Genomic DNA, 25718 nt, shown 5'->3' with positions numbered 1-25718 from the left:
AAGCTAAGCACCGGGTACTTACAGTTCACTCTATTAGCCTCATTTAGCACAGACACTCTAATTGACAGTGGTTTTTTTCCTATTTTTTCCTTTTCTTTCCCTCCCCATCTCCTCTCTTTCTCTGCTATTGGTACCCTGAACCCCTTACTCCATTCATCTGAAGAAGTGGGTTGTGAAATCCAGGAGTGGCCCGAGGCCAGCTGTGGCAGCTGGCGCCCCAGGCGGGCAGCGCAATTGGCCCCCCCGCCTCCCCGCACAGCCATCAATGGTGGTGACGTCATCACAGGGCGCCCTGGCACCCCGTGACTTCATCATTGGGCACCCGGGCCAGCGGCGCTGTAGGCAACTACCTAGTTCGCCTAGGCTCACGGGCCGCCCCTGGTGCCACATACATTTTTGTTAGTCTCTAAAGTGCTGCAGAAATATTTGTTGTTTCTTCAGGAAAGAGTAGACCAGTTTGGGGATTAAAGTAAGCCATTTTGTTAAAGTGGTCTGTCTCTGTGATGATCACCATAAATCCATTGGACTCCTAGGAGTTCCATAATAAAGTATAATTCAATAGTGGCCCAAGACAATGTCTAAAGGTTGAAGCAGTCCATAGGGTTGATGGCATGGTGGCTTGGCTTGAGTACACACATCACAAGATGCTAGGAAGGGATGCTAGGAGGTGGAGCATTTGGGGCCACCAGAGAAGACGGGACATCAGTTGCTAAGTCTTCATATGTCCTGCCAGTGGGGATTCATGGCTGCCATAATCACCTTATCTGAGGAAACACAAATATGGTTTTTCCCAAATCTGATCCCCTCCTGAATGTTGTACGATTCCTTATCAATGACAGCTAGTTCATGGGGCAGAATTTCTGAGGCAGAGATGGAACAGATCAGTACAAATAGATCCCGGTGAAGACCAGCATTCAGGACGTTGTGAGGCTTGAGGTTGTGATTTCCTGGCTGTGGGGTTCAGTAAAAAGGCTATAGGACAAGGTCTCATCTTGTCTGTTTCTGGTTCCAGGCCAATATGTGCTAGTGAAATTGAATCACCATAAAGAGAGTCTAGTGAAGCTGCTGTTGCTTTAACAACTTTGCCCTGTGCAGGTTCTCCAAATCGTGGTGGTCAGGTTATACTGGTACCAGATGGTGTGCCACTTCCAAATAACGTCATCACTCTTCAAAAGGACTCATTAATAGTGAGGAGTCCCTGATCCAGGATATCTGAGGGTATGTCTACACTACCCTCCTAGTTCGAACTAGCGGGGTAATGTAGGCATACCGCACTTGCAAATGAAGCCCGGGATTTGAATTTCCCGGGCTTCATTTGCATAAGCGGGGAGCTGCCATTTTTAAAACCCCGCTGGTTCGAACCCCGTGCAGCGCGGCTACACGGGGCTCGAACTAGGTAGTTCGGACTAGGCTTCCTATTCCGAACTACCTGTATACCTCGTTCCACAGTAGTGTAGACATACCCACAGTTCTTTTCAGTGGGGGTAAGCTTTCATGAATAATAAGTTGACAGGAGTAGTCTTTGTTCAGGACCATGTTGCTGGGAGAATACAGCCCTGATTGCCATGCTGGATGCATTGGCTTCTACAAGCAAGGTTTGCATGGCATATGGGTGGGTCTGTACGGGTGCCAAGGTAAAGGTAAGTTTCAGCTTATCGAATGAGACCTGGTTTTCAGAGAGCCAGCATTTTTTTGAGAGCAGAGGTAAGGGTTCAACGTGTTTGGAGAAATGTAGAAGGATCTGCTGACATAAAATTGGCAAATCCTAAGAAGCATTGCTGAGAGATCGTGTGGTGGATTGACCAGCGATGGACAGCCTGGGGTTCATCTGGATTCCTTGGAGGGTCAGGATAAAACCCAGAAGTTCTGTAGAAGACAGGCCAAATGCACACTTCTCTAGTTTGGCATAGATTTTTAAACTGTAGGCTGAGGGGAGGCCAAAAGGTGCAGAAGAGCACACAATTTGGACAGAGACACTTGTAGAGGGAGGATCTATTAACAGGGATTATCTATATCCTAGTAAAGACGAGAGTACAGAAGTTGATAGGGGACAGGTAGAAATTAAAGAGAAACAATCAAATGAAAAAGAGCCCCGTGCGCATGCTAGAACTCTAAATACTTGGTATTTAGGTAGCCGCTACAGTCAGCCTGGGCTACAGTCTTCTCAAAGCAGCTTCAGCTGTTCAAGACTGGTGCAGGTCATCTGAAACAGACCAGAGGAAAGTTTTCCAATTCAACTGTACCAGGCTATTGTCCTTCAGCAGGGGGGAGCCTCAGGCTTAGGCATCTCCTATTAGCAGTCTGACTATGGTGCTCACTTTGGACTGATCTGAGGCATAGATCTGGGGCATGTCAGGAACAGATGGCAACACTGGTTTGTAAAGCCCTGGCAAGCTTTACATAAGTCCTGTAAACCACTGGCAGGGCTTATGAAAATGTTTCATCGGAGGAGTCATATGCCCCTGATTAGGGCAGGGCAGTGTAAGTCATGGCTGAAATGACTTTGCCATTATCTTCATGCAGCTGGTTTACTCATCTCCGAAGTAGCTGGCTCCCTGTGGCCAGCTGTGTGGCCCGATCCTGAGGGTTTGAGCTGTTGCCTGAAAGTGGGTGGCCCGTTTGGGGAACTCCAGTGCTCCTGGTGGCAGTGTCTACGTTGTGAGCTCATTTTTCTGATATTGAACCCACTCCTGCAGGCTGCAGTCATCCAAACTATCAGGGCCAGAGTTTAGCTGGCCAGGCTGCAGGGTTAGAAACAAATGTCAGGAGGCAGGCAGAGGCAGGTTACCAGGAGGTCACAAGCAGGCAACTGTTTAAAGGGAACAGGAGCTAGGAGGCAGTTACCAAGAGTCAGGCTGAGTCAGAGGTCAGGATCAGAAGGCAGGAACAGGTAACACCAGAGAAGTCCAAGCAGTCCATGGCTGTTATTCAGACAAGGTCTTGTCTGGCCCTCTGATTTACATAGAGGCAGCAGTGCAATCAGGAGCCTTGAAGCTTTCCCAATTATAGTATAGGGGTGGGATTTGTACCACAGTTTAGCTTCATGAGTCAGGGTCTTGACTGGAAGCTGCCAGATGATGGATTGGAGTGTGATGACTCTCAGGACCCTCCACAAACCTAAATTTTGAATATGTGGGGCCTAACATAGATGAAATAAGTAAAATGCTTCTTAAGAACTTATTAGAGTTTGATTTAAGACAGTTGCTTGTCATATTTTGACATGTGATCCTGACAAGTTTTGTTTTAATGGTTTGAATTTCAACATCTCATGTCTTTAAATAATTGTCTAAATCCTCTATTTTCCTGCAACAGTAAAAATTTAAATCTATAAAAACAGAAAAAAATCTGAACTAACCATTAACATTATTTTTAAAAAATTGAATTCTGCCAACCCTATTTATAATTGAAGAACCACAGAAAATGCATAATTATATAATATCTTGTAAAAACACACAGGGCTACAACTTCATAGGCTACAACTAGGATTTTTCTTGTTATCCCCCCCCCCCCCCCCCTGGCCCTTTTTAAAGCACGCACATACCTTTCAAGCACACAAATTAGTGCAATACTGATGGTGTAAGTGTCAATACCAAAAATTAAAGAAATTGTACATTCACAATTTTTTAAAACTACAGTAACTAATCTCAGTTTCAGGGCATTCACCATATATGCACATTTGATGGAATTCATTTTTTCTGTAGTTTTGACAAATAACATCAATGTTTTTAAATTTTCTTTCTTTCTTTCTTTCTTTCTTATTTAAATTTTCACAAGTAGGCAAAGTTATGGAATTTAAGCATTTCCTTTTTCTTTTTATCATTTTGAATTTTCACAGATATGGGTCATTATATGCAGGTGTTCAAATAATAATTAGTGGCAACAGAAGTTAAGATTAAAAAAGTTAAAACTTTACAACTGCTAAAACACAAACTGTAAACTTCAGTGCCAGAACATACACAGTAAATATCCTTAAATCAAACTAACTTCTCAAGGTACATTTTTCTTGCTGATCTGTAATTTTCTGTTAATATTGATAAAAATATTTTTGTTGGTTTCTGTATATGGTGAAATCAATGTTTACTGATAAATATCTAATCCTTGTAAGCCTATGCTTAAAGTCATGGAACTATTTATTAAAGTCATGGAACTATTCATATGAGTAAAGTTACACAAGAGCTTCCAGGATCAGGCCATCAGTAATAGATATTTGTGTTTTCCAGCGATCTATTTCATATTAGCACAAATCTTTCATTAGCACATTTTCTTTCTATATCCAGTTGTTTTTTAAATTCAAATTTTTGTTCTCATTATCATAATTCAAAAATTATAAAAAGATTGTACAGAGGAGGAGTAACTATGTACAGACCCACCATGAATTCATCAGGCATAATTCAATCCAAATTCCATTGCTGTTCATCAGCCACACAACAGCTTCCTGATATCACAGTTCGACATTTTGATTGAATTAATTTTTGTATTCCACTGGGAACTGTATGTTGTTTATGTTTAACTGTTCACTGCTTTAAAGCCTCTCAGGCAAATTGTACCCTCAGTTCCATCTGTGTAATCCAATTGAAGTCAGTCTCCATATAGCTCATAACCTGACCGTGTTGTAATCAATAGCAGCAATGTTGCCAGCTCCTGCCAGTGTTGATGGGGCTAATAGTCCCTTACAACCCACATGCACCTTAAGAAAACAACAGGCAAAGGGAAAGAGCCCAAATTGTATTATTATTTTTTAATTTAATAGGCGTCTTAGAAAATACAAAAGAGATGGATTCCAAAACATTGCTGTGACACATACACACATATTATACAAACATACCCATTATCATTTTTACCGCAGTTTGAAATGAAGGTGGAATGTGGGAAGATTTCTGTCTCTCTCTGCAGGGGTCACGGCAGCATAATATTTGTTGTCTTCTGCCTAATGTCATGTGGCTTGTAAAAGCCAGAAGAGGCCTCCCCCTATTGAAAGAAGTACTTGGCGTATTTGGAGCACATGCTGACACCAGTTGCTATTCAAAAGCGCTGTAAATTCCAGTTCATTCTTCTATCCTATTTTCCATTCAGAGACACAGCAAGGAGCATTTGGCAGACCATGAAATAAAGCTACACGTGCTGTAATCCTTTTCAGGGTGAGGTTCCTGCTTGCTCTCTAGCTCTCCCTTTTTATACAAGTGTGACCAAACACAAGAGCACCTTGCTCAGATTAGACAAGGCCATGGAAAATACTTGGAAGATCTGTTGTTGTTGTTTTTTTAATGAACTGAATGTAAACGGTATTATTGATCTTAACTGCTTTAGTGCTTGGAGTTCTGCTCCACTCAGTGATCTCTTTTGTTTCTCTCCCTTTTCCCTTAGTTAAACAAAATTAACTCTTTCCAAGCTCAGAGAGGTTGGCAACTGTGTTAAGTAAAATACATGGGAGGGAACCCTAGCCACGCTGTGACAGCCCGGTAGGGACCCAGCCACCGGCCATGCTGCAGCAAGGCAGACAGGACACTGGCTATGCCCCGGGTGGCCCTGGCCATGCTGCAGTGGCCCCAATGGGACCCAGTCATGCTGCAGTGGCCCCAGTTGTGCTGTAACAGCTTCAGACATGGCCCCACCAAAGCCCAGTAAGACCCATAACCCTAATTCCCCAGTGCCCACCAATAGCTACTTAGTTAAACAATATAATTTTAATCGTTTAAGCAGTTAACTATTTTGTTGGCTATTTACATTCCTCGTCAACATGTCTGTCTCACTAAAGTCTTGACAGTATGATCTCTGTTTGTCGGCAAAATACTTCCACCATGTATGAGTGGGATTTATGTTGTCAACAGGAGAGTGCTCCTGCTAACAGAGCCATTCGTACAGCCACTTGCCCCTAATGGAACTTTTTCTCTTTATAGCGGGAGGAGGGAGGAAAGGGAAGGCTTTTTTAAGCACCTGTAAATGACAAAAGTTTTGTCACTCAACTGGCAGCGTAGACAAAGCCTTAGATTTCAAAAAGTAATAGAAGCTGCTAATGTTCCCTCTAATTGTTTCCATCTATGTGCAGAATAAATTTTGTAATATGCACTGAGGCATGTGCACATGTGCACCACCAATAGCAACACATGCTGAGGGCTGTGGGCAGCTGTGGACACTCTGCTAATCAGCTGGGTGGCATCTGAATCTCTCCTGGGAGGCTGTCTAAGCACACAGCTTAGAGGGAACAGGGGATGCTGCTGTCATGTGCAAATGCTGTATGTTCTTTAGAGTTAACCCAAGGTAAACCCCCTACCTTGTGCTTAGAACTATGCCCCCCCTACAAATTGCAAGCAACATGGCAATGACAATTTCTTCTTGGCAGGAATTTTTATTCCCTTCCCTGAGGGTTCAAGTTGTGATGAGACAAGTGTTTGTGGACATCCTACGTCATGGGTGTAGAGAAAACAATCAACGACTTTTGTTCACTGATATTCCACAATGATTTGTCTGGTTTCTAGGTCTTATTTTCCTGCACCTCTATGCACTCTTATGGTTAGCTGGTACTTGGTAATGCTGCTTTCCTGGTTATAGGAGTTTAACAGATTTAGAGTAGAGAAAACACTTAATATTGCCTTATAACATGGGATACAGATGTTATAAGTAAGATTAATCAGTGTAGTACAAGCATTTCATAAAGTCTAAACATGAAATACATTCTTACAATTATATTGATATAGACATTGTTGAAGCTATAGAAGGTTAAGGTTAATGAAGTATGAGCAGTTTGAAGAACAACGGGCAACAAAATAGGCCTTCAAAACAATAGAAAAACAGGAGTGGTGAGTAGAATTTCTCATTACTATATATCAGTGATTCTTACCCTTTCCAGACTACTGTACCATTTTCAGGCATCTGATTTGTCTTGAGTACCCTCCAAGCTTCATCTAACTTTAAAAACTATTTGCTTACAAAATCAGACATAAAAACATAAAAGTGTCACAACATACTATTAATGAAAAATCACTTACTTTCTCTTTTTTACCATATAATTATAAAATAATTTGCAGTGTACAGAGCAGTATAAACAAGTCATTGTATGAAATTTTAGTTTGTACTGACTTGGGTAATGCTTTTTATGTAGCCTGTTGTAAAATGAGGCAAATATATAAATGAGTAGCGGTACCTGCTGGAAGATCTATGCATACCCCTGGTTGAAAGCCACTGCTATGCATTATTGTTTTGAACTGAGTTTAAGAAATGTCACTTTCTCTGGTCCTATTTTTGGTAGCTAAATAAATGCACTGGTGTACTTTGGGAAATGGATTGCTGACACTTAAAATCTGAGGAAATCTTCTGTCACAAAACTGAGAACTAAATGGTAATGTGAGATGGGGAAGGCTTCAGAAATTTGTCTATGTACACATAGAAGCCTCTTAGGAAGAAGGAAACAGTTGTGAGAGGAGCTAGAGCAGAGTTTCTGAGAAGGGAGGCCATCTTTAAGGGCTTCTCTGGCAGTTGTTATATAGTTAAGTCTGCTGAGTGACATGTGATTCAGAACAGGCCATCACCTGTGTTTTCATCATTCTGTCATGGAACTTTAAAAAAGCTCTGTGTTTCTTCATTTGCAAGGCCTAGTTAAAGCTATTGTGCCTCATTTTGTCAAACTGCAGCATCCATTACTTTTCTGAAGTCTTAGCATGAGGCCTGACAACACAGTTGCCAAAAATATTCTTATCAGTGGCAATTTAAAAAAGCATGAGATAAAATTAAATGTATGAGATTATTCAGGAGTGAACAGAGAGTGTTAAGTATATTATTTAAAATAATTGGCTCTGTCTGCAGAGAAAATTGACACATGGATACAGATTGTCACTATAGAAAAATCAACAAATACTTAAGATTCAACTGGTAGCACACTAATACCAATACCAGTTCTCAAATAAGAGTATGCAAATCATGTTGTCACTTTCACGAGTTGGTTGTAGTTTTCTAACAGTTTGGTTCTGGGAGGTTGGATTCAGATCATGTAGCTGTGAGACGAGAAAACTTTCTTGACTTTTCATGTATATTTCTAGGCCATAAAACTCCAGGCCCGCCTACAGCTACATTATTTTTTAAATAAGAACGTGAAAGCTCATTGAAGAAAAATAATACTGGGGGTAAGAGGTAGGTGTGTGTCCTTGAAAGATTTCCCTATCACTGGTATAGTCTTCTTTCTACAAATTCCTGGCACTGAAAAGATATTCCTCATTGTAGGGTTATGTCTACCACTAAAAAATCATTTGAGATTTTGTCTTGCAGACATTCCTATAATAGGATTTGGGGTTTTTTAAAATATAAATTGACTTGAGAATTGTATTTTACATACAGTCAAGTCTAGCTTTGATATAGTTGTAGTTATATAGTCAGGTTATAGTTTTATGAATAATGATAGTATTAATATCCTTCCGATTAACAACTGCCCTGACAGTACTTAATGCAGATTTTTGTAAGACTGAAAGGATTTAAATTCTCAGGTTGCATTGTGTTCCAGTTTCCTCCAGACAGGTTGCTTTCTCAAAGATACCAAAGAGACACCATTAAAGATAGGAGAGGTCACTGGTAGGTCAGCTGTCAATTACTGTACAGCATTGAGTTAGGGCACCAGGCTTTCTGTCACTGATGGATGGGAGTGCAGGCGGGGTGACTGACAAGGACACAGCATGTTCTAAGGAGCCCTAAACTCACAATGAAAATTTAATCTGAAATGGATCAGTTGAGAATTTTGCCTGATCTTCTGCCTCCCACCACTTGTCCATGAACTTCTCAGCTAATCGATGTTTCCAGATCGGGAACCAAACCAAGGTGTCACCATCCTGGCCACTATAGTGACAAGTACAACAACTAGATCTAGGAACAAAAGACGGGACTATGCAGCACTTTAAAGACTAACAAGATGGTTTATTAGGTGATGAGCTTTCGTGGGCCAGACCCACTTCCTCAGATCAAATTGTGGCAGAAAATTGGCATGACAATTTTCTTCCATAATTTGATCTGAGGAAGTGGGTCTGGCCCACGAAAGCTCATCACCTAATTAAAGACTAACAAGATGGTTAAAGTGCTGCATAATCTTCTCTTTTGTTTCAGCAATACCAGACTAACACAGCTACATCTCTATTACTATTCTACTAGATCTAGGAGGTAGGGGTATCTCACATTGATCACTACATTACACCTTCCCTCCTTTTAACTGCTCAGAAGTAGTGTTGTGTGGCTCCAAAGACAGCCATGTCCTGTTCTGCCTGGCTACAGGAGGATTAATCTCCATTATTATGATGTAGCAGAAGTAGTACTGTGTTGTTATTTATTGTTTGGAGCCCTCCAAAATTGTAGTTGGTGTTTCACAGACAGAATAAACCTGTTTCCTACCCATAAGAACTTTTGATCTAAATATAAGAGAAGAAATATCATAGCATCATAGAATACTAGAACTGGAAGGGAGCTTGAGAGGTCATCGAGTCCAATAGCTTGTATTCATGGCAGGACCAAGCACCACCTAATGGTGTCCCCCAAGGGTCAGTCCTGGGACCAATCCTTTTCAACTTATTCATAAATGATCTGGAGAAAGGGGTAAGCAGTGAGGTGGTAAAGTTTGCGGATGATACCAAACTGTTTAGGATCGTCAAGACAGAAGCAGACTGTGAGGGACTCCAACAAGATCTCACCAAACTGAGTGATTGGGCAACAAAATGGCAAAAGAAATTTAATGTGGATAAGTGTAAAGTAATGCACATCGGGAAAAATAACCCCAACTATACGTACAGTATGATGGGGGCTAATTTGGCTACGACAAATCAGGAAAGAGATCTTGGAGTTATAGTGGATAGTTCTCTGAAAACTTCCACGGTGTGCAGCGGCGGTCAAAAAGGCAAATAGGATGCTAGGAATTATTAAGAAAGGGATAGAAAATAAGACCCAGAATATCTTACTGCCCCTGTATAAAACTATGGTACGCCCACATCTTGAATACTGTGTACAGATGTGGTCTCCTCACCTCAAAAAAGATATTTTGGCTTTGGAAAGGGTTCAGAAAAGGGCAACTAAAATGATTAGGGGTTTGGAACGGGTCCCATATAAAGAGAGGTTAAAGTGACTGGGACTTTTCAGTTTAGAAAAGAGGAGACTGAGGGGGGATATGATAGAGTGGTATGGAGAGGGCAGATAAAGCAAAGTTATTTATTAGTTCCCATAATAGAAAGACTAGAGGACACCAAATGAAATTAATGGGTAGCAGGTTTAAAACTAATAAAAGAAAGTTCTTCTTCACACAGCGTGTAGTCAACCTGAGGAACTCCTTGCCAGAGGAGGCTAGGACTATAACAGAGTTTAAAGAGAAGCTAGATAATTTCATGGAGGTTAGGTCCATAAAAGGCTAATAGCCAGGGGATAGAAATGGTGTCCCTGGCCTCTGTTCGTCAGAGGCTGGAGAAGGATGGCAGGAGACAAATCGCTTGATCATTGTCTTTGGTTTACCCTCTCTGGGGCACCTGGTACTGGGCACTGTCGGCAGATAAGCTATTGGGCTAGATGGACCTTTGGTCTGACCCAGTACAGCCATTCTTATGTTCACCTATACCATCCCTGACAGGTGTTTGTCCAACCTGCTTTTAAAAATCTCAAATGATGGAGATTCCACAACCTCCTTAAGCATCAACTGAGGGAAACTAATAAGAAGGAGGTGAAAAGGAGGGGACCGGGAGGGGTTACAAGTACACATTTGCAGTTACTTAGGTATGTCCTATGCATGTTTTATAGTTACCATGGTCTGAATTAAATACACAAAAGAGCAGCTCATTAAGACTGGTGGCACCTCCTGGGGAGAAGAAAATTAATTTTAAAATGTAAACTTCTGGAGCCAGCTTATTAGTAATGGTCTGTGCTGCAAAATGGGAGATGTCAGTTTGATGTGGGGTTTTCTGCTTGTGTTCCTTGGCAAGAACAGGACACCTTGTGTAGCACCGATTAGCTTTTTCTATGGATGATTAAGGAGGCATAGTTTTGTTTTACACCAGTTTTCAGCAATACAATAATGTAACTGCAGCATTTGGGGTAACTGCTGTAGTAGTATTTTAAAATTAATATGTTATGGCATGGGGCCCGTGCAGATTGTTAGTTTTAAAGGTAAAATTAAAATAAACTTCATATGAATTTAAGTTACTCTTAAAGAAAACCAAACCACTCTTGTATTTTACAGTGGTGCAGAGCTCAAGCCCTCTAAAGGACAATAGTTGTTGCCTAAAGAATGTTATAAAGAACAAGTCTGAAGTCAGAGTGACTTCCAGTATTCAACTAACATAATAATATCCCCATAGTGTGTCAGGGTGTTCCTGTAAAATAGACATTGTAAGAAATACTTAGAAAAGATCATCATCCTTTTCTCTCCTGGGTTTCTAAATTAGCATAAGACACCACTATTAGTATATCAGGCAATTTCAACTTGTTTTAAACATTCCAAAGCCCTTTCCATCATGTGACATTTCTGATTATGTTATCAACACATCTGTGTGAGATGGGGACCCTTCTCATAGTCTGTCTCTCTCCCCCTTACTGTTGTTACTATTTGAGGCACACTTTATCCTGAGGTTACGTTTAGAAAGAGTTAGTAAATGATTAATGGCTATACATAATCATATTGCAGACCTACGTAGGTATCATAGGGTATGTCTACACTACCCTCCTAGTTCGAACTAGCGGGGTAATGTAGGCATACCGCACTTGCAAATGAAGCCCGGGATTTGAATTTCCCGGGCTTCATTTGCATAAGCGGGGAGCCGCCATTTTTAAAACCCCGCTGGTTCAAACCCCGTGCAGCGCGGCTACACGGGGCTCGAACTAGGTAGTTCGGACTAGGATTCCTATTCCGAACTACCGGTACACCTCGTGGAACGTGGAATGAGGTGTACCGGTAGTTCGGAATAGGAATCCTAGTCCGAACTACCTAGTTCGAGCCCCGTGTAGCCGCGCTGCACGGGGTTCGAACCAGCGGGGTTTTAAAAATGGCGGCTCCCCGCTTATGCGAATGAAGCCCAGGAAATTCAAATCCCGGGCTTCATTTGCAAGTGCGGTATGCCTACATTACCCCGCTAGTTCGAACTAGGAGGGTAGTGTAGACATACCCTTAGATGGTTATAAGCCATGCTTTTTGGACCCATTAGACTCTACAATAGTCCATAACAATTGACAAATAAAATATTAACTCTGTAATTGCAAAGGCTTAATATAAAGTGACCCATATTTATAATAATATAGTAAACAAATTTGAGTCAGGACAGAGGGATGGGGGATGTGGAGTGCAGTCAGGGTTGGGGATGTGAGGGGGGCTCAGGACAGAAGGTTTGAGGAGTCAAGGAAAGAGTGGCAATTGGGGGATTCAGAAGTCAGGACAGGGGGCTGCATGTATGTAGGGTGAGTGGGGGGAGCGCAAGATGCCATTTTGGGAGTGGGGGCTGCATCTGCACATACTGGGTTGCTGTTGCTCTTCTTCCCCCTTCCCTATCAGGGAGTGAGGGAAAAGTTCACAGCATGCTCAGCTGCAGCACCCTTCCCACACACACACTTTCCCTAAAGGGCTCCTAGAGGGTGGGAGGCTTGGGGCTGGGACAGTATCCAATGGCGAGGGGTACACCCCCAACCAGCCCCTTTAACTTGGTTGGCTGCCTGCTGATTAGCACAGAAACCTGCAGGAAGCCCGGGAGCCAGGCTGGGAGTGTGCCGCCTCTCCCACTGCAGCCAACTGCCCCAGCTGGCTGGCTTCTTGCCGGAGTGCCGAACCACAGTGCACTGGCTTACTTTCCCCTCTCATCATCCCTATAGAGTGAGGCCCAAACTCAATAAATCATCTCCTTCTGTCAACAATGCCACCAACAGTTGTTTTTTCATTTACCTTCATTTTTTGGGAAAGGTCATTGAGAAGTTTGTGGTGAAGCAACTTTGGCACCACTCTGATTCCTTTAAATCTGGAATTTAGATTTTGGTACACAGTGAAAATTACCCTACATTGGCTGGCTACATGCAGAGTTTTCTCTAATTTTTTCCATCCATGTTCAGAATAAATTTTGCTCTGTGCACCACCTGTAGAAGCTGCCGGTTCTGTGAGCTGTTGGCACTCTGCTAATCAGCTGGGCAGCATTTGACTCTTTTCTGGGTGGCGGCCCAAGTGCTCAGCTTACAGTGAACACTGGTTACATGCTGATTCCTTTATTCAGCTGTATTTGAATCTATTAAATATGGATTTTTCCTGACTTGTCAGAAGACTTTGGCTTGGGTGGGCAGGATAGTATTGGCTATCACAGAGTCTGCAAATAGTGCTGTTGAGTCATTTAAGCTCATAAGCAGTGTCTCATGCAAGGTGCAGTTCAGTCTTTCTTCCTAGACAACATGGGCTATATATGAGCCTTCTCGCTCAAGACTGAAATAAATAATTCTATGGAGTCATTCATTTGCAAATATGTTCCTCTCTGATTCTTTGTCTCACTTATGGATGGTGCAGTCTTTCAGCTTTCCTATTATATGGCCACGACACAGTAATGGGTTATGAAAGCAAAATCCAAACAAGATAGAAGTGATTCAGGGAGGCTGAAGAAAGCATCTGGAGTTTGTGTTGGGGATTATTTCAGCTCACTCTATTTGAATGGTTGCATCACTTTTTGTCAGACATTTGTAGTCTGGGGGTGCTCCTGGGTTTCCACATAGCACTGATGGCCAGACGTGCATTTTTCCCCATCTGTATTTGACTCTGCCACCACTATCCATAAACTTGAAATAAGTGATGCCAATTGGTGCAGGAAAGTTTCCTACAATGGGGAAAGGAACAAAGAATCCTACTGCAGAAGATTGGCGAGTACCTCCAGGAAATTGTCTAGAGATGTCTCTGGAGGATTCCTTTAAAAGCTGGAATTGCACAGTCTCCTTTCTCCACAGTGCCAGCAGATCTAATAACTCAGGGATTCTCAAAGTGGGAGACCATTTGTTGCATGGAGCCGTCATGGTCACCTGGGAAGATGTGATGTGAGATCTCCACACGGAGCAAATCTGAAATAGAATTTCAATGATTCCCATGCCTTTAAAAAGGAGAGAGGGGGCAGAAGCCTTTGTAATGGGGTGAAGATCAGAGGAGTTTGACTGACCAAAGCAGTCATGAGGTTTATTATGGGGCACATTCTGGAAGCTATTCAGCATGACATAACAAGCGCAGTGTCTTCGCTGACACTTTGTCAATATAACTTTACCTCAAAGACCACTGTGCCCCTCTCCTTAAGGTGGCTTTCTTTTGTTGGCAAGCCAGTAAATTTTGTTAGAGGATGGAACACTGGTTTGTTGGTGAAAGCTGACTTTTGCTGACAAAATACTGTAGTGCAGGCAACCCCTAAGTGATACTAGCACCATTAACAATTATGAACAATTAGAAGCTGTGATATGTATCGAAAAGCTGTTTTGACAAAAATATTTTAATCTATATGTTTATATAAATTAGAATACCATGCACATATTTAGTGCCTTTCATTTATAAATCTCAGGGGTTTGTAAAGGTGTGTATATATCTTTATTCCTATTTTATAGATGGGGAAACAGAGTCATTTAAAGTTACATGTCCAAGGTCATAACATAGGTTGGTGGTGGAGCTGAAAATATAATCCAGATATTCTGGCTGCCAGACCAGTATACTGTCCACTTGAGCATATCTCCACTATAAACACTACTTCAACTGTTTGTTAGAAAGCAGTGCAGTTTTCTTCTAACTCTATTAGCAGCTTATCCAAAAATATCAAAAATTGGCTTTTCACAAAATAGCATTTACATTACTGAAAATACATTAGTAGGAACTTTTACTGTTTCCAAACTGCAATAAATAAGGTTACAAGTTAACTGGAATGTTTAGAAATGCATCCACCAGACATGATTGGCCAGTAGACTGTGCGGTAATTCTTCAGAAATGGGAAAGTCAAACCACACAAGTCATGCACATCTAGCAAAATACAGCATATGGCCAGAGAAAAGATACTTTCAAAGCTCCCTCTCCCCCTTTAATCTTTCCCTCCAGAGGTACTTAGAAGAATTAGTGACTGCTTAGGGTTACTTAGAATCATCAACTCTCAGCTGGTCATTAATCTTTGGAAATGTCTTGGGCTTCATTTGTTATAACATAAACACTTTAAATAAACTTTATGCCAAAAAGCATCTTTTCCCATTTCCCCATTTTCAAACTGAAGCTTCAATAGCTTTGTCTGTATTGAAAGTAGCAAGAAATGTCTGTGTCATTGTAAGATGGATGCCTCTGCAGACAATGCTTGGAAAGTTTACTTCAGGGGCAGTCAATTATTTTTTCTCAAGGTATAGTCAAGGGCTAGACTTCAAAGAAAATAAAAAAATAATAGTAATGATAAGTAAAGAAAAAGGTTTCGCGGGCCATTCAAAAGCATCTGGTGGTCCAGATTTGGTTTGGAGCCCACCAGCTGAGACTACCCCTGGTTTATATCATATATCATACAGTTAACTAAATGACTTATGTACATGTGTGTTGATGACATTACATGATTGGAAACATCTTGTTTCAGAGCTGATGTGAGAAAGTTTTGGTTGGGCGAGGGGATTGTTGGTTTTGAGTGGTTTGTTTTGTTTTTATAATCAACTTTATTGTTTTTGATTTATGGCATTTTTCTCTGCCTTTCAGGGAAGAACAGCATGCAACCAACTGGCCACGATACTTTTCTTAAATATTACAAGAAAACATCTGGCAGGTATAATTTGCTATGTAACACTCTGGCCTTCTCTCATTCTTACACAATCCAGTACAATTGTATAGAATTGTGTGTGATGTATCTTATGCAAACTGTCATGACTGCCATCAAAATTCATACACATACAACCAGTATATGTGGTTGGTACTCAAGAGGGGATAATGCTACTTCCTTTAGCCTCTGCCACAAGTTAATAGCGTGTTATTTTTAGCGGTAACCTCGGGTTACCTTTGTAACCTACTTTGAGTTGGTGGGTGCACACTGACAAAAATATAGTAACAAACTGTATTAAAGCTAATGTTAACATTATAAACAGGTTAAGGAGGTAGGGTCTGCACATGTAGGTATAGTGTTAAATTATCCAAAAGGGCAAAGGTTGATTGAAAAGTCATACAATAGATATAATATATAATCAGCAATAACCTAAATTTAGATTAATAAATTGAACAATACAGCTTAGATACTAGCATCCAAATATTCAGGTACATCATTCATGAAAAGCTATACAGAGAGTTAGTTATACAAAGCAAATAAAGAAATGAGTGTAAATTGTCCCTCAGTAATTGAGTGTGTAGGATTGGTTGTCTCTCAATAAAAACAGTCCATCAGAGAAGTATTTCGGTTACTTTCCCAATTTCGTGACTGATTACCTGAGCTTTAAAGCCAATTCCCACCATCACGGTAAGCAGCCCAAAATAGAATACTTCCAACGGACACAAGTTCACTCTGTCAATTTAGAATGTTTCCAGCATCAATTGACCGCATTATGAGGTAAAGTGCCTGCAGCCAGCAACTGCATATTTCAAATCCCTGTTTCATTATCTGTCTTTCCTGTTGGTTGCTTTAATCATTGACTAATAACTCTGAGGGATCACCTTGTTACCATCAGCCATCCAGCCCTGCAGTGCACTGCTAACATCCAGCTGCTATTGGACGTGAATCTGGTAATGTCTATGCTGTGTTTTAGCTGTCAATAGGCTGCCAGGGCTATCAGAATGGCTAATAATCCATATGATTGTATATAAGGAATGAGTTTTCTCTCTTAGGCACTCATATGGCCCCAACTCCTTTAGTATCAAAAGCCTGGACCCATAAACGAATTAGGCATTGTGAAGCTGAGTGTCACTGCATCTAACTTTTAGGCACCTAGAAAATCACTGCAATTCACCAAACCTGACTTAGGTACTTTGGCTCCCTATTCTCTGAAGAGAGGTCCCTTAGACTCTAATTCACAAAAAGCCAGGATGCTACTCAGGGAGCCCTCTAGTTTAGGTACAGAGCAGACTATCCCACAGCTCAATAGTTAGCGCCCACTCTCTTGAGAGGTGCAGTATGGTCATCAAAATACATGTCAGGCTCACCCCAAATAATGAGTTTGGCTTTCAGATCATGAGACTATATAAAATAATAGATTGTGTGTTCTTCTTCTTTGTCTTCTGATTTTTGATCCTTTAGGGTCCACTGGGGTCATACTTGAAGCTTTTCTCATAGCCACAAGGATGCTGATGGGGGGAAGGTAAAGGGTGCAATTGCTTCGGGGCTTGGTGATTCTAAAAAGCCCAGAGATCCATCTCTAAGCACTGGGGGATGTGCCATGCTCTGCGTGGTGCTGAGAGCTGGGGGGAGGGTGGCGTGGGGTGGCTTGCTGTCTCACCCCTTCTGCCAAAGGTCCCACCCTTTTGGGGAACATATAGAGTCCCTCCCTTGCTCGAGGGCCCCGGTGTAGCTGTTGGCCCCCCTGCATGAGGGCTAGAAACTTACTTTCTGTTTAAGAATGAAGGTGAATCACTCTGGGGCTTAGGCTGGAAGAAAGTGTCTATAAGCCTGGAGTGAGAGAGAAGTGCTCACTCCCAGAGATGGAAACATAGACACTTCGGGAAAATTTACTGCAAAAACATGGGCTTCAAATGAGTTTAAGTAATACAGGCTTCACCAGGGGAGGTGGGAAAGGTTGTGTATCTCAATGTCCCACAACTGGGACCACTACTTTCATGAATCATTGTTGCCTCTTTTGTCCCAAATGGCTAGTCAAAAGTGGGAAGCCCTGGAGATGTTCTAGATGGGAGCAGAAATTTGTGGTGGAGTCTGGTTTTTTTTACAGGGAATGTACCAAGTTCTGCTTCTGAAAACATAGGAAGAACCAAAAGGGGGAAAAAGTGATTTCTTAGCTTACAGCCCTAACCCTCCTTAGCCAGCAGAAGATCCAAAAGGTCTGTCTTTAGCGCCTTCTGGGGACATACCATGCTTGCTTGGGTTTTTTCAGTTTTTCTCCCATGTCTGTCATGTTCCATGTGTTCTCCTTTTCTCCCTCCCCCTCTTTCCAAAAACTATATTCAGTGCCAAAAAAACCCCAAATGAACAAAAAAAAAAAAAGTTCACCCACAGAGTAGGTTCAGAACTCCTGGACAGCTTCATATACCCCTTTTGACTAAAGTGGGGGCTTGTCAATAATTTATCCTTACAGTTATGTTAATTAAAGGGTGCATTCACACCCATCAATCATAAAGATCTATGAATTTAAACCATAACAAAGTTTAACCTAGCACATCACTCCAACTTAGGGTTGCTCCTCATCCCCATAACCCAACCCAAACAGAAAAAAGTAATAACATAAAAAGAAAGAGTGTCAGCTATCTGCAAATGTACAGTGTCCTTCTGTCAAGATGTTTACACATAACCAACCCAAATTGACTTTTAGTCCCATCCAAGACTGGGTTTTTCCACCCTTTGATGGACTTTTAATCAGCACAGGAGGGGTCCCTTTCAAGCAACCCTTAAAAATGTCTCAGGTATCAGCTGATTGAGGCGGGCCCTGCCTAGTTTGTTAACTTAGGGAATTCACCTGTGTAACACCTCAACTTTATAGCTACATTCTCACCATAGCCAAGGTGAAATTCTGTCCCCAAAATGCTAAACATTAGCACCTGAGGAAGTGGGTCTGGCCCAGGAAAGCTAATCATCTAATAAACCATCTTGTTAGTCTTTAAAGTGCTACATAGTCCTGTATTTTGCTTCACCTGAATAAAGACATTGGCTGGCTAGCACACTATCTTCCACATCCTAATGACTTAACCAACTAAACACTGGGTACTTAGACAAAGTGCAAATTGTTCTTATCAGTTTCTTGTAACTTGAACACTCTAATTCACTTTTTCTTCTTCTCCCTTCCTCCCCCTTCCCTTATTTATTCTTGGAGCTGGACTTTTAATGTTCCATTTATCTGAAGAAGTGGGTTGTACCCACAAAAGGTCATGATACCATCCACATGTTTTGTTAGTCTTTAACGTGCTGCTAGACTTTTCTTCTTTTATTAGCGCCTGTGTTCAGTATAGAAGGGGTTAGAAGTAGATAGGCCAAGACAGGAGCAGTCACAAGAGCCTTTTTCAAGTCTGAAAGTGCTAAATTACGCTTTGCTGACCACTGACACATTTTCCTTTTCTCTCCCAACTTACGCAGTGGTTTTGTCATATAAAAAACCTTCTGCAACAGCTGCAGAGTCCTAGAAAACTCTGCACATTTGTGAATGCCTGAACTGTAGGCCATCTGTGCACAGCCTCAATTTTATGTTTATCAGCAGTAATTCCCCCTTTTAATTTTGCTTAGTGCCAACATGTATTAGATTCACCATTTCATATTTTGCAATCACAACTCCCCCTTTCGAGTATTTGCTGCTTGTTAGAACATTCAGCAAATCAACAAGAATCAGTTCTTGTTTCAGATCCAGAAGAGTTTTAGCAGCTAAGATTCACAATGCAATCATCTTTCACAGTTTCACATAAATTGCCATAATACGAGGACAGATTAAACAGAAAAGTGGATTGCAAAGGGGAAGGTGGAGAAAAATAGCAGCACATTGCCACTATGTCGACACTACGTTGGCGACTTGATGGAAGACGGTCTTATGGTTTACTTGTTGCACCAGGTCTGAGCAATATGCAAGAATACAAAGGAAAATTAATTATTCAGCTTTAGTTTCAATGTAAACGTTCCACAGAAGCAGGAGAAAATTAATTGGGAGTTGTACATTACAGCTTGCTTTTCTGTATAGAAAAGTCAGGGTTCCATCACAAGAATTTAGAGCAGTTAGGATGGCGAAATGCATCACTGTAAAAAGCTTACTTGCTTGCAAGGGGTGAAACTCAAACAGAGAGGGTCCATTTTAAAGCCATTGGGGCCACTTAAGTTCCAAAGCAGAGCCTCAGGTTTTGAATAGCTTGACTCAGAGTGGATTCAATGAGGTGGGCATCTCTGAGGATCTAGAAGCCAGAAATAACAATGTAGGGGTGCAGACAGGCTGTGATTACTGTTCCACCCTGTAGATCTCCATACAAAGCCCTTTTGTTCAGGCTTGGTGAATTTCACAGTGAAGAATACCAGCTATGATCCATTCCACTTCATCATATCCACTTCTCATTAAGTTTATATAGAAACTGCAGTTTTAAATAAACAGCAATCTATCCACTTTTCATTGCCATCATACTCTGAATGTCAGCATTTCTTCAGAACTAGATGCATTACACATTAAGGGCAGATCTGTTTTATAAATATAGACTACATCTATAGAGTAGAGATTACAGATGTTTTCTTTACAAGCTGTGAGATTTCCACCGGAGGGCACAACTCTCCATTTTACCAGCTTTGCTGTGTCCTGTGTGCTAGTCACTATATTGCAGGGTCCCATTATTTTCTCTTCCAGTGTTGAGGTATACAGGTACAATATTAATGTGATTTTTTAAGCAAAACAAAGCAAAAACAAGTAGATGGTTTCATATATGTTGACCATATTTTGTAATTGTAATTTTGTAATTGTCTACTGCAGGATATGACTGAGAGCAGTGCAAAAATGTCTGCATTTCTAGTAAAAAGTAACAGTAATTGTAAATCTGTGTAACAGTTTATACAATTTCAAATAATTGTCCGCAGTCTTTCTGGCAACTTTTCTTAAATAATTTTTTCAAAATACCAAATTAACCATGTCTTAAGGAATTCATGCTGATGTTTTTGACACATATTTTCTTCACATTTTGTTTTTCATGAAACTAAAAGCAGGATTGGTTCTATAAAGCTGAGAACATACTGCGACAGATTTTATTACCTAAAGCTATATCTACACTAGATATCTTACAGCAACACAACTGTACTGATGCAGCTGCACTGCTGTAAGGTCTCCCATGTGGCCACTCTATGACCATGTCTACACTACTGCAATTTGATGGATCTAGTGAAGACCCATTAAATTGATGGCAGAGCATTCTCAGCTGATTCTGATATTATACTGGTATGAGAAGAGTAAGGTAAGTCCATAGGAGAGCATTTCCCGTTGAAACAGCACAGTATAGACTAGGGATGTTAAAGACTAGTCGACTATCCAATAAGCATTTGCTTATCAGACAGTCTTTTGACTAGTCGACTAGTCGATTTCCCTCCCCCCACCACCACCACTGCCTCTATAAGGGAGAAAGGGGTACTTCAAAGTGGCAGCGCCGCAGCTGTGCAGTGCTGCCACTTTGAAACACAAACATGCTATGTGTTTTGTATTTGTTCGCCATCTTAATACCAGTCATAATAAAAAGTGTTTTAATTTGGTAATATTCTCATTGTAAGCGTGACTGCTATTGTGGGCCCCCAGATGTACCTCCAGAAATAGAGCTTTATAGCCCATAACTTCTGTGACCTAAAGTAGGAGGACTGACCTGGAACCTTCTAGTCAGACTGGTGTGTCATACACATATAAATTATATTATTCTTCACCCCCAGGCTACACCCACGACTGATCTAACCTTCGCAATGGTCAGCATCAGGGGAGCCTAAACTGGTTCCCTGATGTCTCTTTTCCTGCCATTACATAGAGCAGATCTCAGCGTGGGATTGACTCTGGGCCAAAACATACAAAACTAGATTATACAACTCTGTAGTTTCATTTTCTTATCCAAATGGACCATCTTGTCAAGAAGATTTAAAAAAAAAAATTGTTCATAGCTGAACAATTGATTTTTTTAAAAATCATGTGTTATTATTTTGAGAGTCAAGTTAATAATCTTGATGCCTAACAATAAATGGATGTTTATTTGTGGCAAGTATCATGATATAAAGAAGGGCAGTGAAATTGTTGAGCAGTCACTGAGCTGTGTTAACTTTGGATAATATTCCCTAGGGGGAGGGGCAGATTTGCCTCCGCCTATGAATTTGAGATGAAAGTTTGAGTAGAGTCTATTTCCAGACAATTTTATTAACACTGTAGTTTTTTATAATGTGGCCAATATTAAAAACATATATGCCTGAATGCAAAATCACATAGAATAATGAAGGCCACATATTTAACAAGCTGATGAAATAAAAGGTAAGGAGATTCATATTAATACATGTACAGAAGTCATGACTTGAACTCTCCAAATTATCTATACCTAATATTGTGAAGTTCTTTCTTTAGAATGTCAAGAGTAATCATTAAAGTTTGTGAACAAGCAATGAAGCCCTCCCATTTGAATTTGACAGCTATGGTTCAAGTCCTGCCAGAACACTCTGGAATGCTGTTCTAAAATGTTTTTGGAAGCTGGAATGGCATTCCAGCTCTTCTGGTACTATCACTGATCTGTACTCCTTTCTTTCTTTGGACTGGAAAACAGTTAACGACTAAACTCAAAAATAGGCATTCTAGATCTGAACAAAATAGAATTTTTCTTCAGGAAAGAACTGCCATTTCCCAGTCTGAAGAAAGCAGTGAAGAGATGCTTTTTAAAAATAGGAAGGATGTCATCATCCTCATTTTAATACACATGGGTCCTAAGAAAACACTTAAGCACATACTTAAGTCCATTCCTTCAGGAAGGCACTTGAGCATGCTGCTTAATTTTTAGCACCAGCTTAAATGAGTTCCTAAATAGGGATGATCTTCTGGATTAAGCCATTAGTATATATTAGTAAAATTTAATAAAGAGCTAATGTGAATTTTCCAAAGCCTAATGTGAATTAAAAATGTTTACATGAATTTTATATTTAACTTGAGTACTATACAGAGGTTGGAAAGTGGTAGGTATGTGTATACCATAGTATATTTATTAGCACATGAGAACCACAAGAAGAGAAAATGGGCAGTAAGAAACACAAGCCAGTCAAATTTACACCATGAAATGCAAAAGTAACCAAATACCAAAAATAATGAAAAGTTTATAAAATTCTTTGTCTTAGTAATTTTTATTTAATTAGCGAGTTCATTTTATAGACATGTTAAAGGGAAGGCACATCAGTCCCTATATTCTACGTGCCCTTTTTATCACTTAAAATATATCCTAAGTGTGGCAATACAGTTAAAGACAACCCACCTCCAATAAGCTTGTCACTTAAAAGATTCAACCCTCCTCCCTTCTGAACAATTCTCCATTGCTAACAAATCTCTCTTAAAGTGTCACTTGTAACACAAGCTAGGAATATGTCCAGATACTACATGATTTTGGCAATCCCTCCGCTTCAGTTTCACAAGAAAATATACATCCAAAATTTTAGGTAACATCTTTGACAGATGCAGGGCCCAGTCATGCCTCTTTGTGTGAGTCTATCAATGACTGAGCCGTCTCTTCAGCTACATTGGGATTACTCATGTGAATACAAGCTACAGTATCAGCTTTAGCTTGTATGGGGGAAATTGAAAAACTGACTATATAGTGAGCTGTCAAGATGGGAATAAGATCACATTTACAAATGATAGGGCTAAAATCATCCTTGTGATTAGGTTTGTACCTTCAGCAAGGTTGAATCAGGGACAATTTTGGCCCGGACTACATCTTTCTTCCCACGTTATCTTTCACATCGGTAACAGAAAAAAAATCAGCCTTTCAGTCCACCTGAAAGGAGGAAATTTTGCATGCCCCACTGACTCCCTCTATCCATTTATTTATGACAACATACTCAAATTAAATGATAAAACCCTTTGGACAGTCAGCATGTCATTTTAAATGTATGTATTGCACTCAGCACAATGGTCCTGACACGGGTCATTGGGTATGATTGCAGTATAAATACTAAATAATAATAATTACATATAAAATATGAGTTTGTGTAGATCTATAAATTGCATAATGTATGGCCTGATTCTCTTTTCATACTGGTGTGACTGCCCAATAATGTCACTATAGTAAATAGAATTACCCTGGTGTAAGAGGGCAAAAAGATTTGATACTTATACTTTATACTCGTCCAGATGAGTTAATCATATATATTAGCAGGGACACTAGTGCAGAATTACATAGCTACAATTTTGTGTGCCTCACCTGAAAGTATTTGTATAATGATATCTGTATCTAACTGGATTCTATACATCCTATTACATGGTCACTTTAATGTGAATAGTTTTGACCTTAGCTTGACTACTGTGTAGAAGGGTGCCTTTTTCTCAGAGAATATTCTTTCAAATGTTTTTTTTTATTCTGTCCAATAGATTCTGACATTTATTTAGTTTCCAGAGTAATTGTATAGGAGAAAATGATCTAGCTGTATGAACTTTTATTAAATCTCAGCCAGACTTTCTCACTCTCTTTGGTCAATGAAAATGAAAGAAATTCCACCACGTTAAAAATGGCACAAGAAAGAGAGAACCTGTGAGTGTATTATCAAGCTGCAGGCAAAGAGGTCAAAGAATACAACTGTCCACCTTCACGGTGAAAAAAAGAGAGAGAGAGAAATGCATGTACAATCACAGTGCCTATTTGTACAGAGAATTAAATGATGGTTGGGTAGCTACGTATGCTAATGTATATGCATCTAAACATTGCTGAAAATATGGACAGAGTGATCTAATAGATACAATGGATAGAGCATGGGACCTGAAGTGAAGAGACACAAGTTGTCTGTTCCTGGTTCTACCACTGATCTTCTGTGACCTTGGCTATCTGTTTCGCCAACCTTTTGCCTGTCTTGTCTAATTAGTTTGCAAACTATTCAGTCTCTTACTGTATGCCCAGCACAATGGGACTTTGAGATGTGGTTATGACCTGTAGGCACTGCTATAATACAAATAATTAACAACAATGAATTGAGAAATGCCATAGGGATTCCCATAAGGATGGACAAACATGATTTAGAAAAGTCAAAATTCCAGCATGTTAATTGATCCCTTGGCCCACACTGCTTCCTCAGCTCCACCCTCTCCGTCCCCTGCCCATCCATAGAAGATATGGCACAAGGGTGGAATTTTGGGAGGATAGAAGAGGCAGCAGCTGTGAGCTTCAGGACGTGGCTAGCTTTTCATTCCATTCCCCGGATGCTAAGGGAGTGAGGGGAAAGTGCTTGCATTCTGTGCATGCCTCTCACACACCAGCCAGGTGTAAAACGCATGCATAGAATGCAAGCACTTTCCCCTCACTCCCTTAGGGTATGTCTACACTTGCACTCTCTTTCAAGAGAGGGATGTAAATGAAGACATTCGAAATAGCAAATGAAGCTGGGATTTAAATATCCTGTGCCTCATTTGCATATTCACATTATGGCGCTATTTCAAAATAACAGATGCTGTTAAGACATGGTTATTTTGAGACAAAACCCTTCTCTCGAAATAACCCTTATTCCTCTTACGCACCATCAGGAACCTGGAAGTGCTCGAGGCAGCCAGACAATTGGAGCTGCTCTGCGCCTGGCTTCCCCGATTCAGCTGCTGCTGAAACTGACCAGCAGCTGAATCGGGGAAGCCGGGGGCAGAGAAGCTGGGGTGCTGCTGGGTTGGTCCCGTAGTGCCGCCCCTTGGAGCTACAGGACCAACCCGGCAGCACCCCAGCTGCTCTTGGGGACAGACGCCTGGAGCAGAGCAGCCAGAGTGCTGCCGGGTTGGTCTGCTCCAGGCTTCCCCGAATCAGCCGCTGGTCAGTTTCAGCAGCGGCTGAATAGGGGCACCTGTGGCAGAGCAGCTAGGGTGCTGGTGGGTTGGTCCCGTAGCGCCGCCCCTCGGCGCTGCAGGACCAACCCGGCAGCACCCCGGCTGCTCTGTCCCAGGTG

The 25718-nt window shown here is 41.0% G+C and overlaps 1 long non-coding RNA gene across 1 annotated transcript in view; it reads left to right on the top strand.

Annotated features, from left to right (window-relative positions):
- LOC112545567 (uncharacterized) overlaps nucleotides 1-25718 on the top strand; it is a 528724-nt gene that overhangs the window by 430957 nt on the left and 72049 nt on the right. The window contains exon 12 of the long non-coding RNA XR_012901638.1: nucleotides 15668-15734. This is a non-coding gene — a long non-coding RNA (uncharacterized LOC112545567). The remainder of the gene's footprint in view (nucleotides 1-15667; nucleotides 15735-25718) is intronic.

The sequence above is a fragment of the Pelodiscus sinensis genome, chromosome 2, assembly GCF_049634645.1.
Source record: "Pelodiscus sinensis isolate JC-2024 chromosome 2, ASM4963464v1, whole genome shotgun sequence".
NCBI classification, from domain to species: domain Eukaryota; kingdom Metazoa; phylum Chordata; order Testudines; family Trionychidae; genus Pelodiscus; species Pelodiscus sinensis.
Note: the sequence above shows the minus strand (reverse complement) of the source record. Positions and strands in the feature narration are given on the sequence as shown.